The 18,751-nt window shown below is 36.5% G+C and overlaps 1 pseudogene; it reads left to right on the plus strand.

The window, feature by feature from the left end:
• The first annotated feature begins 6,716 nt into the window (after nt 1-6,716).
• On the plus strand, nt 6,717-8,942 carry LOC145159543 (coronatine-insensitive protein 1 pseudogene; annotated as a pseudogene).
• The last annotated feature ends 9,809 nt before the right edge of the window (nt 8,943-18,751 follow it).

Below are 18,751 nucleotides of genomic sequence, written 5' to 3' on the forward strand. Positions count from 1 at the left end.
CCTACATTATACTTTATGGCATCCTATTTTATGAATAACGAGATGCAAGTATTTTACCCCCGAAATAAACCGGAAAAGTCGAAAACCCAAAAAAGGAATTATGTATTTAATTTTAATTACCATTGTACCCCCATCATAACCATGAAAATTTGAAAATCCAATTTTTAATGAAATTGTCATTTTACATTTGCACTAACCTGCAAAGGAGAAACCCAAAAATTATAAATATTAATTTAATTTATCCTTTTATTTACTATACAAGTTCATTGATATATGAATAACGAAATGTTAGTGATATCTTTTAGATACAAACTTATGAACTTATTTTCACTTTGTGAATGAATTATAACTTTTACCTATATATCAAAGGCTATATTAGTCAACCTGATTTGGAATGAGAAAATCTTAATGATGTATAGTTTTCTCTACAGTCTATTGTGAGGTTTTAAGAATATGTAGCCGAGTAAAATCATCTATTTGTTTAGTCATCCAACTTTCCTTTATTTGTTTATTATGACATCTTAATTTTTTTTCTTTTAAAGCATTTAACGTTTTTTTCAACAACAATAATTTTGAGAAATTACAGCCAACACAAAATGTGTCACAACCATTTATTTTTTAACAACAATTTTGCTAATGTAAAATAGCGTTTATAACAGTTTTATTGTATTCTTTGTTGCCCAACTATTCATCCATGTCAAATTACTAATTTACAGATTAAATGAAAGCATGACATGGCAGTGTATTTTAATTCAAACATCTGGTTGTAAATCTTACTTTGAGAAACTACTTTGCCTCTTTTTGCATCAGGTCATAAAATATAGACAAAGGAAAGTACCAACTTTTACACTAACATATTACTTCCGAACATGTTTTCCATTGCATTCTGACTTCAAATTGTTATACCGCCAGGGGCTATGCCCCTTGGGGTGTTGAAAGATATCCAAATCTAAAAAACTCGATCCGAAAATCCGATATAAAATTATCCGAATGAGAAACATTGTTTATTATTAATTGGATTTGTATTGTTCGGAAAAAATTTTGTTCTAAGTATTTTTTTTGTTAAATTTGGCTTAACTTAGGTTGGTTAATCATTTTACATATTTTCTATTGATTATCTATTTGTTTGATTTTCATGCTAATATGATTTTATAGTGTTGTACTTTATAACCTTTTTGGAAAAATCATAAAATACATCAATTTTAGCATAGTAGTTTATAATCATTTTGGACAGTATAGGAAATATACTATTAGTTATAACATTCTAATTTGAAAAACAAACGGTCACACTTGGTACAATACCGATATCATTGTATTGTGAGGTAAAGTGGCCAATATTTAACTTTAAAGACCACTAAACTCATAAGCATATTTTTAAGTATTTTGTTTATTTTAGTAAACATATTTATTCAGGATTACTTACAATTGACAATAAGTTACATTTTTTTATGTTTTTTGTCTATATAATAATTTTATACATACCAACCGTGGTTTCCACGGGTTATAACCTAGTTTATGTATAATCACAACTCTTTTGCATAAAAACCACGTTTTGGTTATTTTGAGCAAATGTTTTATATAAATACACTAAACATATATTTTTAACACAAATCATGTATTTAGATGCTAGATTTTATTTCATTTATCCAAAAGTATTTATTTTTCTATTTTTCATAATAAACAACAACTAATCATTCTAGGTTGTCATTATTTGAAACATATCAGTTTTCATAAAGATGACATAAAAGTGACATGTGAGCTTTTAGAAGTTAGTTATTTTTCTAATAATTTAGTTATGACATATAATATACATAACATATCATTTATATGATTCTTAATATGTTTCATTTCATTATAACATAACTCTAAGCATATATGCCCCCAAATGATCAAACTGACAATTCAAGAATCTTGTTATGCAACCAAAATATGAAATAGCACATAATAACATCATATTTTCATATTTAACAAGATAAGTATGTATCTTCCCAAAAAATCATTAAAAACATAAAATGAGCCATAAAACTCACCCTCGATGCGTGATTTCAATTTAAATTTGAATTTGGTTCGCTTTTGTGAGGCATGACGTGAGAAACCACAATTTACACCTTCTTGAGATTAAGACAAACCACCTGGATAGTTTAGTAATAATTTAAACTACAGGGATTGGTTTGTAATAATTTAAACAAGTGGAGGGATTGATTTTTTTGTTTATATCAAATAGGTAGAAAGGGGGGGTTGGGGCTTTTTGTGCTTGTCTGATCGAGAAGGAAAAACGAAAGCAGAAAATGGGAAGCACCTCCGGTGCTTGACAGATTCGAAGAAGGTGAAGAACGGAAGTAGCAAGGTTGCGTCTGTAGGTGCAAAGAAGGGCTTCTCGACTACTTCTCTTCTACTCCGACAGTTAGATGCGAAAGGGAGGGGGAGAGCTAGTCCGATGGAAGAAAACAAGCAACAACAACATGTAATCCAAGGGTGTTTGGCTGCTATGGAGTCGACGAAAGAAGGAGAAAACGGGAGGGACCTAATGTCCTCTTAACTGCCGGAAGAAGCTCCACCTCCGGTGGAGTTTTCTCAATTGAAATTGGAGAAGAAGGAGGGAGGGAAGAAGCATATCAGAATAGTGATTCAAGGGGTGTTTTGCTGCTTCCATCGACAAGGGGAGGGGTAGAAGAGGAGAGGTTGGTGCCTCTTTTGTTCATTAAAAAAACAACCACTTTCAGTGGTGTTTTTAGCAGTCGATTGAAGGAGAAGAAACAGATAAGGAAGGTGAGTGCGTGATTGATTTATGAGGATGATGAAGGTGAACGAAAAACTCAATTATGGTTGGTATTTTATGCTTCATAATTGGTGTACTTTGAGTGAAAAACACAAGCAAGGTCAAGACTTTCTTCCAATGAGTGTACTTATGAGTATTATTGAGAGAGGGGTGGTATACATGTGAGAAGGAAAAGGAATTGGGGATGGAGTCATAGTTGGACATTAGAGTAAAATATGCATGACTTGAGGTACAAATGACTGATGTCACACTTCTGACATCGAAAATGTTTTAAAATAGCTTTCTCGATTTGCGTGTCCAATTTGCGACATCTAATAATTTTTCCGAGGGCGGCGAATGATAGTCTTAGATTCAAGGATTCCAAAAATCTAGACGGATCCTAAATCCGATATGTAGAACTCCGAGAAACGTCGTTTAAAGTTTCACGATTAACTGGTTTTGAATCGCAATTTTTGCGACTTTATTAAATTCACAGGTTAAAAATATTACGATTATGACATCAAATATTATCCATATGTATAATTTCAAGAACGTTTTTGAAATTTCCATATCAGGTGTGCAAATACCTCAAATGATCAATTTGGTTTTTGTTTATTAAGAAAATCAATATTGTATTGATTTGGTTTCTTAAAATGGACGTAACTTCTACATATGACCCTTGTTTTTGACGTTCTTTATATCCATGAAGTCTTGAGAGTATAATCTATCCAATTTGATCATAAATTGGTCCTAGGTATACTCAATGCAAAAAATTATTTTAATGTCACAATTATTATCAGTTTTTGTGATTTTTGACTCAATTCTTAACGATAAACAGTTTGTTGAGCAGTTTGAGACGTTTTGAAAGTAATTATGAGTATAATATCTTTAATATACATTATAAATATAAAATTACATACAACTGATCTTTAATACATAGAGTTTCGCAGTGGTTCGACCGACGAACTTTAACCTAATTTTACCAATTGTTACAATCTACATCTAGTGAAAGAAAATGTTTTTACACCATAATCGGTAAAACTAAAGCAGAAAAACACCACCAAAAGATTGTGAGACACGATCATCAACCAAGCCCGAAGTGAAATCCCAATGCAAATAGCGCTTGAATCCTCAAATCCATGCTCCAATCAACTATCTAGCTTCGAAATCGACCCTCTAGGGCTTATGGACGTCAAAAGTCAAATAAAAGTCGCAGCCTAAGGCTGCCAATGGCTGCACCACAATTACAGTTGAGAATCCCGTATATTTATATATTACAACATCACGACGTGGTATAGTCTTCACCACGGTGCGGTGGTCATGTTTCCTTATTGCACACGAATACGTAGACCGAAACGAACATTTTCGGGATTTGAACAGGGGTGCGACGCGTCTCACAAAGGAGAGCAACACGCTTTTGGTTGTTGCTCCCGGTTCACGTCATTTTTCATCCGTTTCAGCTCTGTTCGCTTCCATTTGCATCCTAATACCGATTTTAACTGTAAATAATCATTTCAAAGCATAGTAAGTATCATATATCTTAAAATATAACATTTTAGATTAATTTATTAAGATAATAGCCTAAAATATATAGTTAACTAATATCAAGTGACTAACTGATATGGTATACGGATGGATTCAAACAAATATAAAGTGACTAACTAAATAACCTTCTCATCATAATGGGGTAACATGATTTTTAAGTTCCACCACCTATCAATCACAACAAATTTTCATTCACAGTTAAATATTGTAAAATAAAGTTATATATATATATATATATATATATATATATATATATATATATATATATATATATATATATATTACTTGTAGTATTGTGTTGTTGACAAAACGATTGTTAAATTGTTGCTCCAAAAGTCAATCAATGGAAATCACCCTATCGTGTATGATGGATAAAGGGTTCATATCCATAATACATTCTTTCACCCACAATAAAACCATATCCATGATTTCCTACTATCTTTTTTTCCAACTCCAAATGCAAGTGACAAGATTTGGTTATTGTCATTCATGGTTACCGCCGGGAACATCCCATGTATTTTCACTTTAAGGTGGGGATCGTCAATGACAATACAAAGATGTACGCAGAGTTGAAATGCTCTAATATATATATAAAAAATTAGAATATATAAAAAAAATTAGATTAGTAATAGATCCCAAAAGTTTATAACAAGTACAAGTAAAGTTTGAATAATATTCTTTCCGTGCAACACGTAGCAACGAAAAAGTATTCAAATCGATTGTTGTCATCTGTCTTTATGTGTGGAATCATCTCTGGATTCTTTTTTATAAATTGTAACAATATACATGTATTCTTAGAAATCCTTCTTTAGGAGATACTCTCAATAGATCAAGAGCATACAATTTCGCTCTCCTTGTTTGTCAGTACGAAATATGAACAATAAAACAATCATTTATATATCTTTAAGCTTGCTTTCCATGCAACATATTTCATGTACTAACATCTAATATATCATTTAAGAAGTGACCTAACACTTTCTTTTTGGCTTGGCGATGTTGGGGACGCAACCGTGTGTTTGAGTAAGTGTTGTTTTCTGCTAATATTCGGACTTGAAAACTGAAAAGTTTATGTAATCTTATATTTTAGAGTCTTGGACGTCATTTACAATCTTTATCGAAGCAAACTGCTTCAAATATCTCTTGTAGATTTGTTGATTGTAATTTGAAATCCTCTTCAACACATTTCGTTCCTAATGCCCGCTTAAGATCTTTAATTTTGTACAATTGTAACAACTTGATATGTGAAGACGGGTTGTGGTGTAGTGAAACTTTACGTTTTTTTGGGTTGAAAATTTGGGCAACGATAATGGATCCGACATTCTCCAATGAGTAGTTTAATTTATTTGGAATAAGAAAAATAATATGGGTAATTATCCTTACGATGTTGTTAAGACACAATTTCCTCGTCATAAGATTTGAGTGTCATCATCATCATAATAAAAAAACACTAAAAATTTTCCATCGATCAAACACTTTAGCATCAAGAGCAACATTCTTACCTTTATACCTAACATCACCCTCACGTACAAGCCTGTCATAAGAAACTTGTTTGCATTCCTCAGGTTCATATAAGTTAGTGTCATAGATAATAAATTACATGTTTGGTTTGTTTCGGTACCACGCCATCCATTGCCACCAGAACAATTTTGTCCTACGAATCAATTATCACCACTTTCGACACAATAGTTAACAACAAACAACTGTACCGTGCCAGGAGGCATACCAATCACAATACTTAAAAAATATATATCTCCATCGTCAATAATTTGCATAACTATATTTGATCCGGAACATTAAAAAGACACACGGATCTAATTCATATGTAACATGGACTTCGAAGCTACCAATTTAACCAACATAGAAAAATCTATATAGTTAGTTAAATCCACAACATAACATATGTAATATGGAGCAATACAATGCATATCGTCTCCCACTACAAATGTGCACTCTAATAAACTAATTACATATACTCATTTCACTAATAGAAATATAGATGACAAACTATTTTAAACAATTTCTAAAACAATATCTACATAAATACCAAGAAATGGTGTACAAATGTTGATATTAGTAACTTCATAATTGTACATTATGGACCGCAGTCGAGCATATACGATGTCCGAAATGTATGAAATTAAATTCCAAAATAATAACATTAATTTGTTAATTAAACAATTTCTTAAGTTTTTGTTTATTTTCTGTAACTGCCCAGCTTCTAGCTGGTTCTTTTTAATAAATATATTTATTGAGCCGTTAAAAAAAAAATTAAACAGTCGACATTCGAGTATTCGACAATGGTTTGTAGATTTTCGTAAAATATATATGGGTCCATTTGAAAATACGTGTAAGTAAATGGTTGTAGTTAAATGGTGGGGACCACTCTCAAAGGGTTTATAATGCCGGCCCGATTCTCTGTCCGCTTTAACCGCCGAACAAAATCCATATTTATTTCTAACAAATTTTATCGTCGTTGATTGGCTCCGCCGTCCTTATCTCAAAAACAACGGCATCCTCCCTGGTTTTCGCCGGCGACAGGACTCCCGTTCGTGCTAAAACAACCCTAGTTTCACTCTTTCATTTCCTATTCGGCTTTGTTTCTACAAAGAAGAAGTAGTGGAAGTGGAACCCTTTTAGGGTTTTCGTTCTTTTCAATTCGATTAGTTAGTTTCAGGTTTTGAAATTGAAGAATATGCAGGAGGATCTTAAGGCGTTTCGATCGGAAACAGATTCAAGCGAGTTTACCGATACGGTATTCAACTGCGTAGTACCGTACATACACGACTGCCGTGACCGGAGCTCCGTCTCTTTAGTTTGCCGGAAATGGTGCGAGCTCGACGGTGTTACACGGAAGCATGTAACCATCGCTATGTGTTACGCCACGACGCCTCTCCGTCTACGTCAACGGTTTCCCCTTCTCGAGTCGTTAACCATAAAAGGAAAGCCACGAGCAGCTATGTTCGATCTGATCCCTGAGGATTGGGGTGGTTATGTCACGCCGTGGGTTAGAGAAATCTCGAGTTCATTAAATTGCTTGAAATCTATCCATTTCCGGCGAATGATTGTTCGTGATTCCGATATCGATTTATTAACCCGAACCCGTGGTCAAGAACTTAGGGTTTTGAAGCTTGATTTGTGCTCAGGGTTTTCAACAGACGGACTACTCCAAATCGGTAAGCGGTGTAACAATTTGAGAATTCTGTATCTACAAGAGAGCTTAATCGTCGAAAAGGACGGCGAATGGTTACATGAGCTAGCTTTGCGTAACACAGCCATGGAATCGTTAAACTTCTACATGACAGATCTGGTTAAGTTCGATTTCAAAGATCTAGAACTCATCGCAAAAAACTGCAGCGAATCGTTAGTATCAGTGAAAATCAGCGAATGCGACCTCACAGACCTTTCCGATTTCTTCAACTACGCAGTGAAATTACAAGAATTTGGTGGTGGCGCTTTCAGCGATCAACCTGAAATCTACGCCGGACTGAAATTCCCTCCTCTTCTAACTTCCATGGCATTGAATTACATGAGCCAACCCGAAATCTCGGTAATCATCCCTTTCACTTCCCGCTTAACAAAACTCGATCTTCTTTACGCTCTATTGGACACAGACGACCACTGTTTTCTTCTCCAAAGGTGTCCAAACCTAGAAATTCTCGACACCCGCGATGTAATCTGCGACAGAGGTCTACAAATCATCAGTCAATTCTGCAAGAAGCTTCGCAGGATCAAAATCGAAAGAGGCGATGACGAAGAAGGTTTAGTTTCACAAACCGGTTTGATTTCTCTAGCACAAGGATGCCTGGAATTAGAATGCTTACACGTAAATGTCACAGACATATCAAACGAAGCATTCGAATGTATAGGAACTCACCTGAAAAACCTCTACGATTTCCGCATAATCCTACTCGATAAACAAGATCAAATTACCGAATTACCCTTGGACAACGGGGTTCGAGCATTACTCAACGGATGCATGAAACTACAAAGATTAGGAATTTATCTTCGACCTGGTGGTTTAACCGATGTCGGGTTGGGGTATATTGGTAAATACGCACGAAATGTTAGATACATGCTTCTAGGGTTTTCAGGGGATTCTGATTTGGGGCTTTTGGAGTTATCAAAAGGGTGTCCGAAGTTGCAGAAGCTTGAAATGAGAGGATGTGCTTTTAGTGAAGAAGCACTTTCTTCATTTGTGATGAATTTAGCTTCTTTGAGGTATTTATGGGTTCAAGGGTATAGAGCGAGTGAAAATGGTTGTGGGATTTTGGGAATGGCAAGGGCATTTTGGAATATGGAGTTGATTAGTTCTGAAAGACATGATGACGTGGCACATGGAAATATGGAGCAAAGACAACCACCTTCTTTGCTTGCTTATTATTCACTTGCTGGACAGAGGATTGATTTTCCAGGGTCTGTTCTTCCTCTTTACCCACCTTTGAATCATCATCTTCAGTAATAATCAGGTTTTTATAAAAGTAACTAAAAATTTCTATTTTTTTATTTGTTTTAGACAATAAAGTTATCTCATGAGTTATGATATTGTTATCTCATGAAATATTGTGATTTGGTGTTATACTATTCATTAATGTTAAATTTATGGTTAAAGTTTTATTGAGTTTATATATTTCTGGGTTGATTGAAGTGTGTGGTTATATTTTGAATGTAATATAAATGAATGATTTATTTGGTTATATTTATTGTTTAATAATATAATCTTTAAAGTTGTAACAAAAAGATACTACAGGTTCTTAAAAAGATGGTATTTTTGAAAAATTAGTATTAGAATTTATTCATATTCGCTAACTTTTGATGCAATTTTGGTCACATTATTATATATGCTCTTGTTGGTTTGTATATAGAGAGTTGTGATTTCAATTTTTGGTTCTCACAAACATTACGAAATGTATTCTAATATGATGCCACTAATTTTTAAGATGGATAAAGAGGCACAAGATTTTTTTTTTTTTTTGTTAAATGCAAAATAGCAATGTCCTTTTATTTATTTGATTGTTATAGCATTCTACTTTAATTTTATTCTATTACAATAGTAGGAATGAAAACCGTTACAACCAGAATACGTAGGTCCGGGTTTAAAGAATGGATTTATTCGGGTTTTGGATCATCCGGGTTTGGGTCCGTCAGGGTCGGGTAAACCGGGTTTAAGAACCGGAACCACTTTTAGGGGCTGGAATCGGTTTCTGTGAAAAGTTTAAAACATACATATCTGATTCGTTTGAAGTCGGATTGATATGTGGTTTTTTCCAGCGTGTAGTTTAAAGTTTATACATGAATTTAGACTATAAATTTGTCAATTTTAGTTTTATATTCGTTGACTTGCAGTCATTCAAAGTTGAGATATCAAAGCTGGAAGTTTTCAGTTGTTCAATGTTTTTTTATTCCGTGAAAATATTAAAACAGACATTTAATTCGTTTGAAGTCGGATTGACATGCGGTTTTTTACAACTTGTAGATTAGAGTTTGTACATGAGTTTTGACTAAAATTTGTACTTTTTGGTTTAATATTCAATGAAGGGTCCAGTTAGTGGTTTGGTCTAGGCTTTCATTGTAATAGTTCCTTTTGAGTCTTTATTATGGTTTAGTGAGTTGTTTAGCAGTTTACGGCCCTGTGGTGAGTTTACAGCCGTAAGCCTGTTTACGGCCGTAAACCTAGTTTCCGGCCCAAGTCCACTATATATAGAGGTTGTCTAGGTCTTTGTTAGTTGTTGATGTCACAGAGTTCACGGTCAAGTAATATAGAGTTGTACCAGACGTTTTTCAGCAATAAACTTGTGCAAGCTTGATTTCTCTTCTTCTTCTACTCATATTCTGATTACTTTTGATTGTTTGATTGTTTGATCATTGGTAAAGATCCGTTTTAGGACCTTACAATTGGTATCAAAGCGAAACCGGTGTCAAAGCATCATTCAATCGAGTTTTTGGCCGTTTAAACGTATACTCTTCACTGTTCGAGATTGGGATTGGTGTTTTCGTTGCTAAAGGGATCGAATCTACTCCAAAATCGTGTTTTCGAAGAACTTCTGGGAGTTTACTGCCAAGAGACTACGGCCGTAAACCCAGTTTACAGCCGTAAACTCAAGAACATTCATAGACCGTAAACTGTGTTCTTGGACCGTAAACAAAGCATCTTCAATAACCGTAAACATCCGACCGTAAACTCAGTTTACGGCCGTAAACATTCAGACCGTAAACACTCAGACCGTAAACATCCGACCGTAAACACCTTGACCGGAAACTCATTTTTGACATTATTTTTGTTTTAATTTTTGATTTAAAATTTAATCATCAATGGATTCTCAAAGTCAAACACATCTTCATGAACTGGATACTGTCATGGGCACAACCACACGTATTCCAAGACTGCTGTCTGCAGATGGTTTTCCTGAATGGAAATACCGGATTGAGAAGTACATTAAAATGAAAGACTTCAAAGTTTGGAGAAGCATCATCAAGGGTCCTGTCCGAATTACTATGACGGTTGCAGGACAAGTGATTGACAAAGCAGTTGAGAACTATACAGATGACGATTTTGAGAAAGTTGAAGAACAGGAAAGGGCTTTGGCCACTCTGACCATGGCTTTATCTCCTGATATAGCTCAAGGTTTCAGAGAGTATACTTCAGCTAAGGATTTGTGGGAAGCATTGATTGAGGTGTATGAAGGAAATGAAGACATGAAGGAAAGCCGCCAGGATATGTTGCGACAGAAATTCAACATGTTTAACTACATTCCCGGAGAAACCCTGGAGGCACAGCTGCATCGATTCACATCTCTCACTACTGAAATGAACATATCTGAGATCTTCTTGACCAAGTCCGAGATAAATGAAAAGCTACTGAATGCTCTTCCAAAGTCATGGGACATGAATGTTGCTGTGATTAAGAAGACCAAGGATCTAAATCGCCTTACTCTTGCTGAAACAATGGCGATCATCAAAGCTTGTGATATTGATGATAAACAGCGAGAGATTAACCATGTGAAGTCGTATTCGACTGCAAATCTCGGAATTTCCTCTAACAATGCTCTTTCATCAATCATCTCTTCCTCAGGTCAAGGATTTGTAGTTCAACAACCTCAGATTCAAACCTTTACTACTGCGTCATCCATGCCTCATTCTCAAAGCCAGCCATTCGTCACTCCACAAGCTGTTCCCTCCTCCAATGTGCCAGTTGTACCCTCTTCCTCAAACACAAAGGAAAGTGATGAAAATCTTGCTCTCGCTACAGGACTTGTTAACTGCTATAATGCTTTTGTAGCTAGAGAGCTTCCACCTCAGTTGTCATTTGTTGATCTGGATCAGATTCATCCAGAAGATGTGGAAGAGATGGATATTACGTGGCAAATTGCTATGGCAGTGTTCAGGGCGAAGCAGTTTGCTAAAAAGACAGTGAAAAATAACTGGGGGATGAATGCTGATAAAAAGGTAGGGTTCAATAAGGGAAAGTTGCGATGTTTCAACTGTCACGAGCCAGGTCATTTTGCTCGTGAGTGCCCGAAACCGGATCGAAGGTTGAACAATGACAGGACGATGGTTGCGGTGGGAAACAATCGTGGAGGTGATGTGGCCAGCGGTGAGACTGCTATGGTTGCTTAGTCATTTGACTGGGAGGACCAAATTCAGGCTCTGAACATTTCAACACCTGAAAATGCTCACCTAGCCCAAATCAATGATGATGCTCCCTTGAAGAATGATGCAGCTGATCCTGAAGAGCAGATGATGGAGCTGCAGTTTGCACTAATGGTATCTTCTACTTCCGAGCCCAAGAAAAGCGAGGTAAGTTTACCTACTTGTTCTCAGGCATGTATTGATTATGTTAAAATTCTTCATGACGAAATAGCATCATTACCTAGAGAAGTAGAGAATCTTAGATATGAGGGCTATCAACTTAGAAAAGGACAAAAACCCCTAAAGGCCCAGTTAGAAACAAAAATAAAGGACTTTAAGAGAATTCAGGAAGACTACAGTGAAAAATGTGAAAATTATGATTATATCAAGAGACAGAATGATGAGTTAATTATTGAGCTTGATACATTAAAGAGACAATTTGAAACTGCAAATTTTGATTTTAAAAGGTTTGATGTATCAAGCGAGGTAGTTGCCAACATGATTGACTATTGCCTGCAGTTCAAACGAAACCAGCAAAAGGGTTTAGGATACGATAATGTACCTCCTCCTTTTAATCATACATATCAGTCTCAACCCTTGTCTAAAGAAGAGATTGCCAACGAACCATTCATGGTTTATGGCAAACCATCTGGTTTTGTTTCAGGAGGATTTATTAATTTTGAAAATACTAACGTTTCTACTTCCCCTGCAGATCAGTCAAAGCACGAAGTTGAAGGATCTGTTTCTGATAATAAAACTGAGTCTGAACCTGATGTTTTTGTTTCCCATGAAAAATCTTGTGTTTCTGATGTTAAAAATGACAATGTTTTTTGTGATACTTCCGCATCTGCTTCTGCTGAATTAAATTTCTTTGACATATTTGATGAATTATTTGATGATCCCGATGTTTGTGATGCTTCTAATGAAAACACATCAATTCCACAAGTCACACCATCTGATGCACCCTCACTTATCTCACAACCTGTTTCTCATACATGTTCTTGTGAGAAGAGTAAGAGTGTCAGTAAAGAAAATAAATCTGAGAAATGCAGTACCAGTTCCAATAGTAATAAACATATTTGTTTTAATTGTGGTATTGGTGGTCATATAGCTAGGAATTGTCAAAATAGGATTTTTGTGAACTATATGTCGCCAAGAGGGGAGAACGAATCTAGAGGAAGGTCTTTAACTAGAAAATCCTCAAGAACTCGTTCTCGGGATGATGATTGGAAGGATGATCGAAGTAGAAAAAGGGCGTTCTTTCAAAAGAATAAAAAGGTTTTTCATAACAAAGTCCCAAACAGTTTGCCAAAACCGAACAAGGCTCCGCCAAGATCGGTTTCGTCAAAGAGCAGTTCTGGATCTTCAACCACTTCTAGTAGAACATCCAGATGCTCAGTGCAAACTGATAAGAAACATATTTCAAAACCACCTGTTACTGTTAGAAAACCTAAATATCATTGGATGCCCAAATCAACTTCCAATCAATCATCAACATCCTCTGAAAAGATTAGAAATGAGGATTCAAAATTGAAAACTTTGAAAGATCAATCAGACAAAGTGAAAAGGCAACCCAGGACAGTGATGACCTGGGTTCCCAAATCTAAATGATCCCACTCATTTTACAGGGACAGTTGCGGAGGAATGTCGTCAGACAATGGTACGCCGACAGTGGCTGCTCCCGGCATATGACAGGAGACATCTCCCAATTGAGCAACATTCAATCTTTTAATGGGGGATATGTTTCCTTTGCGGGCGGAGAAGGTGGCAAGATCACTCAAAGAGGAACCGTAACAAATGGAGTGCTAAGTTTTGAGAATGTCAACTTTGCTCCCGAGTTAAAACACAGCTTGTTGAGTGTTTCTCAAATTTGTGACAAAGGTTATTCTACCCATTTCACCGACAATGAGTGCATGATTCTCAAGCCAGGCATTGTCATCCCGGAAGAGTGGATTCTTGTTAAATCTAAGCGGGATGGGAATGCTTATATAATTGATATGAACAGCAACATTCCTGAACAAGTCACTTGCCTCTTTTCGAAGGTCTCAGAACAGAACGCAATGCTGTGGCACCGAAGACTCGGTCATGCTAACGCTAAAAACCTAAATCGTCTTGCAAATAATGAGATGGTCCGAGGCTTGCCTGTCAGAGACTTTATCACTTTTGAGAAGTGTGTGTCATGTGCCCAGGGAAAACATCATAGAAAACCACACCTGCCAAAACAAGTTAACTCAATCAGTCAAGTGCTCCAATTATTGCATATGGACTTATTTGGTCCGGTCAACGTCCTGAGCATCAACAGAAGCTCGTACTGTCTAGTTGTGATCGATGATTTCTCTCGTTTTACGTGGGTTTTCTTCTTATCCAACAAAGCTGGGGTTGCTGATCTGATAAAGAAGTTCATCGTGATGATTGAGAACCAAACCAACAATCGGGTGAAGGCGCTTCATACTGATAATGGAACAGAATTCAAGAATGCAGTTCTTGATCATTTTTGCGCAGAAAAGGGAATCGTGCGTCAATACAGCTCTGCTCACACGCCTCAACAAAATGGTGTTGCTGAGAGGAGAAATAGAACATTAAAAGACGCTGCAAGGACAATGTTGTGTGACTCCAAGTTACCTGTTTTCTTTTGGGCTGAGGCGATTAACACTGCTTGTTACGTTCAGAATCGTGTTTTAATCAACAAAGCTCAAATGAAGACACCGTACGAGATTCTATATAGTCATAAGCCTTCAGTCAGTCATTTCCGTGTATTTGGCTGCCCTTGCACCCTTCTTCACCCGGAGTCCAACCCAAAGTTCAATGCCAAAGCCGATGATTGTTATTTCGTAGGATATGCTGCACGCACCGCGTATAGGGTTTACAACAAGAAGACTAAGCAGATTGTCGAATCCTATGATGTGTGCTGGTTGGAGGAGAATGAAACAGACGCTCGAGTGGGTCCTAACTGGTTATTTGATTACACATCGCTTTTCAAATCCATAAATGTGTCTTCAGATGGTTCATATGGGTCCTCCTCTGGTTCGAAGATTGTTTCTGAAGACGAAGACGAAGAAGTTGTTTACAGACCTCCAACGGTACCCTCTTCACCACTTGAGGGGGAGTCATCTGCTCCACCTGAGGGGGAGTCATCTGTTCGACTTGGTAGTCCAGAGTCTCTAGTTCAAAATGACACTCCAGATGCTGATGCTACACCTCTTACTCCTGTTGAAAGAGAGTTCATGTCTAGAGATGCTTCCGCTGTCACTCAAACTTTTATGGAACTACTCTTTCCTGAAGAAATTGCTAATGAGTTTGTAGCAGATTCATCTAATGTGGATCCATCAGCAAATGATGGAGGCTTCAACATTCACACTCTTACCGTTTCACTCAATGATATCAGCCAAGACATACCTTCAAGAATTCAATGCGATCATCCGATCGAAAACATCATTGGTCAGTTGGGTGATGGAGTTAAAACCAGAAGTCAGAGTGGAGATGTCAATACATGTCTCTATTCTTGCTTTATCTCTCAAATAGAGCCCAAGAATGTTGAAATGGCTTTGAATGAGCCCAGCTGGGTAGATGCTATGGATGAAGAGCTAAATCAATTTGAAAAGCTCGGGGTTTGGAAATTGGTTGAGTTACCAAAGGGCAAAAAGTCTCTTGACACACGCTGGGTCTATCGAAACAAGCAGGATGATTCTGGTGTTATAGTGCGCAATAAAGCAAGATTGGTGGTTCGCGGGTTTCGACAAGTCGAGGGTCTTGATTATACTGAGGTTTATGCTCCAGTGGCTCGCTTGGAGGTTATTCGTATCTTCCTTGCATATGCTTCCTACATGAACTTCACGGTTTACCAGCCCAAAATGGATGTCAAGACAGCCTTCTTGTATGGCAAGGTGAAGGAAGAAATCTACGTTGACCAGCCCCATGGGTTCGTTAACCCAAAGTTTCCTAATCATGTCTACAATTTGGACAAGGCGTTGTATGGGTTACATCAAGCTCCTCGATCGTGGTATGCGACTCTCACAAAGCACTTGCTCGAGCATGGATACTCTCGTGGCACTATCGATCAAACTTTATTCATCAAGCATGTTGGTAATGATCAGATTCTAGTCCAGATCTACGTTGACGACATTATCTTCGGGTCCACCAGTCCACAGCTATGCAAAGAGTTTGAATGCGTGATGAAAAAGAGGTTTGAGATGAGTTCGCTAGGAGAAATGACCATGTTTCTGGGGCTTCAGGTCAAACAAAATTCAACCGGAATCCTGCTTCATCAAGCTAAGTATGTGGAGGATATTCTTGAGAAGTTCGGGTTTCAAGACACAAAACCTGCTTTGACGCCGATGGCTGAAAGACCTCTGCTGAATCCAGATACTGATGGCGAATCCGTAGATCAGACACACTACAGATCGATGATCGGATCGTTGATGTATCTTACTGCAAGCCGTCCAGACATCATGTTTGCAGTTTGTCAATGCGCACGTTATCAGGCTAATCCTAAATTTTCACATCTTATTGCTGTCAAAATGATTTTTCGGTATATCAAAGGCAGCCCAAAATTGGGTCTTTGGTATCCGAAAAATTCTGAATTTGATTTATATGCTTTTGCTGGCAGTAATTATGGAGGCTGTGAGCTTGACAGGAAATCTACATCAGGAGGGTGTCAATTCCTTTGCAACAGACTGGTGTCATGGCAGTGCAAGAAACAACATACCGTCTCAACCTCAACAGCAGAAGCAGAATATGTTGCTGCATCTGCTTGTTGCTCTCAAGTTATCTGGATCCAACATCAGCTGTTGGATTACGGTTTGAATTATCTAGAAACCCCTATTTACTGTGATAATGAGGCTGCGATTCAATTACTAAAAATCCTGTCCAACATTCCAAAACCAAGCACATTAATATCAAAATTCATTTTATCAGAGACTGTTATGAGCGCTCGCTCATCCGGCTAAAACAGGTTCCATCTGCTAATAATGTAGCGGATCTGTTCACCAAGCCTTTTAACAAAGCTCGATCCGATGTGCTTGTGGGAGTTTTGAAAATGATTCGTTTTGAGGATTAAATTTTTGTTATAAGTTAGGTTAGTTTAAATTTGCGCATTTCAGTGATTTCATTCTCACCCATGCACAAATTTAGGGGGAGAAATAAACAAAAACCAAACAAAAAAAATTGAAAAATTAAAAAAATCCAAAAACATTTTGTTTCTGTTTTTTTTTTCAGAAAATATTCAAAAATCCAAAAACATTAAAAAATCAGAAAAATTAAAAAATATTGTTGCTGACAGCTTTGCCTGTAGGTGTTGTGATGGGAAGTGATATTATCAAGTGATAACAGACAATCTGAATCTGCGTAACGTACCAAAAATTAAATTGTCTACGCTCTGTATTCGATGCGCTGGTAGGCACGAAAGATTCTAAATGGACTTGACTAGGCAGAGTTGAACTTAAGGAATTCATTGACTTGACAAATCTTGACCTAGTTAAATCCGTTTAGCCTGACAATACGACGTTTGGATAGGTTGAGCAGGGATATATATATATGGGAATTTACTGGTCACATTAAAAGAACTCGTATCTGGAACTGTGGATTAACTTTTCTTCGATGTGTTGATTCTGTCCTTAATTCTGGTATTGATGGGGTGACTGGTGAATTCCGACAAATTAGGTCTGTAGAAAATTATTTTCTATCTCTCTGTCTGTTAGTCATATGTTGCTTCCTCTGCGTGATCGAGAGATCCGACCTGGATTGTAACATATGCAACTCTATTTCTCTGCATCTTCTATTTATGCAATTCTTTCTGCCTGTTAGCCATATACTGTCTCATTTACGTGACTTTCAATCCGACCTGGTACACAGTATATGCATTCATTCTTCTTCTCAACCCCTCTAAAACTTCAGTTAGTCATATGTTTCACCTTCTGCGTGATTGGAAGAGATCCGACCTGGGTGTATAGCATATGCATTCTAAATCTATCTTCTCTCTTAATAATTGTCAGCTCACCCGATGTAAGGAGTATTCTGGAAGTCCTTGATTACTGGAGCATATCAGGAAGTGGGAAACATGTTCTAGTACAATTAAAATTGAACACTTACAGATTGTCTGTAGATCTCGCTGCTCAATTTAGGTGGACAACAATATCCCTGGTCGTCGTCAGCTAAATGGTCCCTAGGAAATTTATCTAAGAATAAAGGATCAAAATGTCTCGTCTTTCTTAACTTGTCTAAATTTATCATAAAATTTTCGTGTTTAAGTGGACCACAATACCGGCGATCGACCAGACAAAGACATGAAGATAAAGGTACCGACAAGTGGATTAAGGCTGTTTAACAACTTTGATCACAGTGTCACAAAATTATATTTAGTGATTATTGAGATAAATTTTAGTCTGCATTTATTTTTATTTTTATTTTATTTTATTTTTTGTTTTTATTTTATTTTATTTTATTTTTATAATTGTCAAAATTTAATTTTTTTTTAAATTCTTGAATTTTAGAATTTTTATTTTATTTTATTTTATTAGTTTATTTTAATTTTAATTTTATTTTTAAAATCCTCAAAAGTTTTATTTTTGAAAATTATTTGGGATTTGGACTGTGCCTTATACTGTGTGGAAGACAAGTAAAATCGAACAGGGTATAAAAGGTGGGTTTACAGCCGAAAACCTTTTCACTCCTCATTTTGTCTATTTCCGGCCGCAAACTCTCTCTCCTCTCGAATTTTTTTTTTGTGTTTTTGTGAAATCGTTTGGTTCATCTCAAAGGTATAACAAAATCGACCGTGTGAATGTATTTTGTTTATCAAATCGACAGCTTTTGGGGCCTTAATCG

The sequence above is a fragment of the Lactuca virosa genome, chromosome 2, assembly GCF_052849685.1.
Source record: "Lactuca virosa cultivar CGN04683 chromosome 2, Lactuca_virosa_CGN04683_v6, whole genome shotgun sequence".
Lineage (NCBI taxonomy): Eukaryota > Viridiplantae > Streptophyta > Magnoliopsida > Asterales > Asteraceae > Lactuca > Lactuca virosa.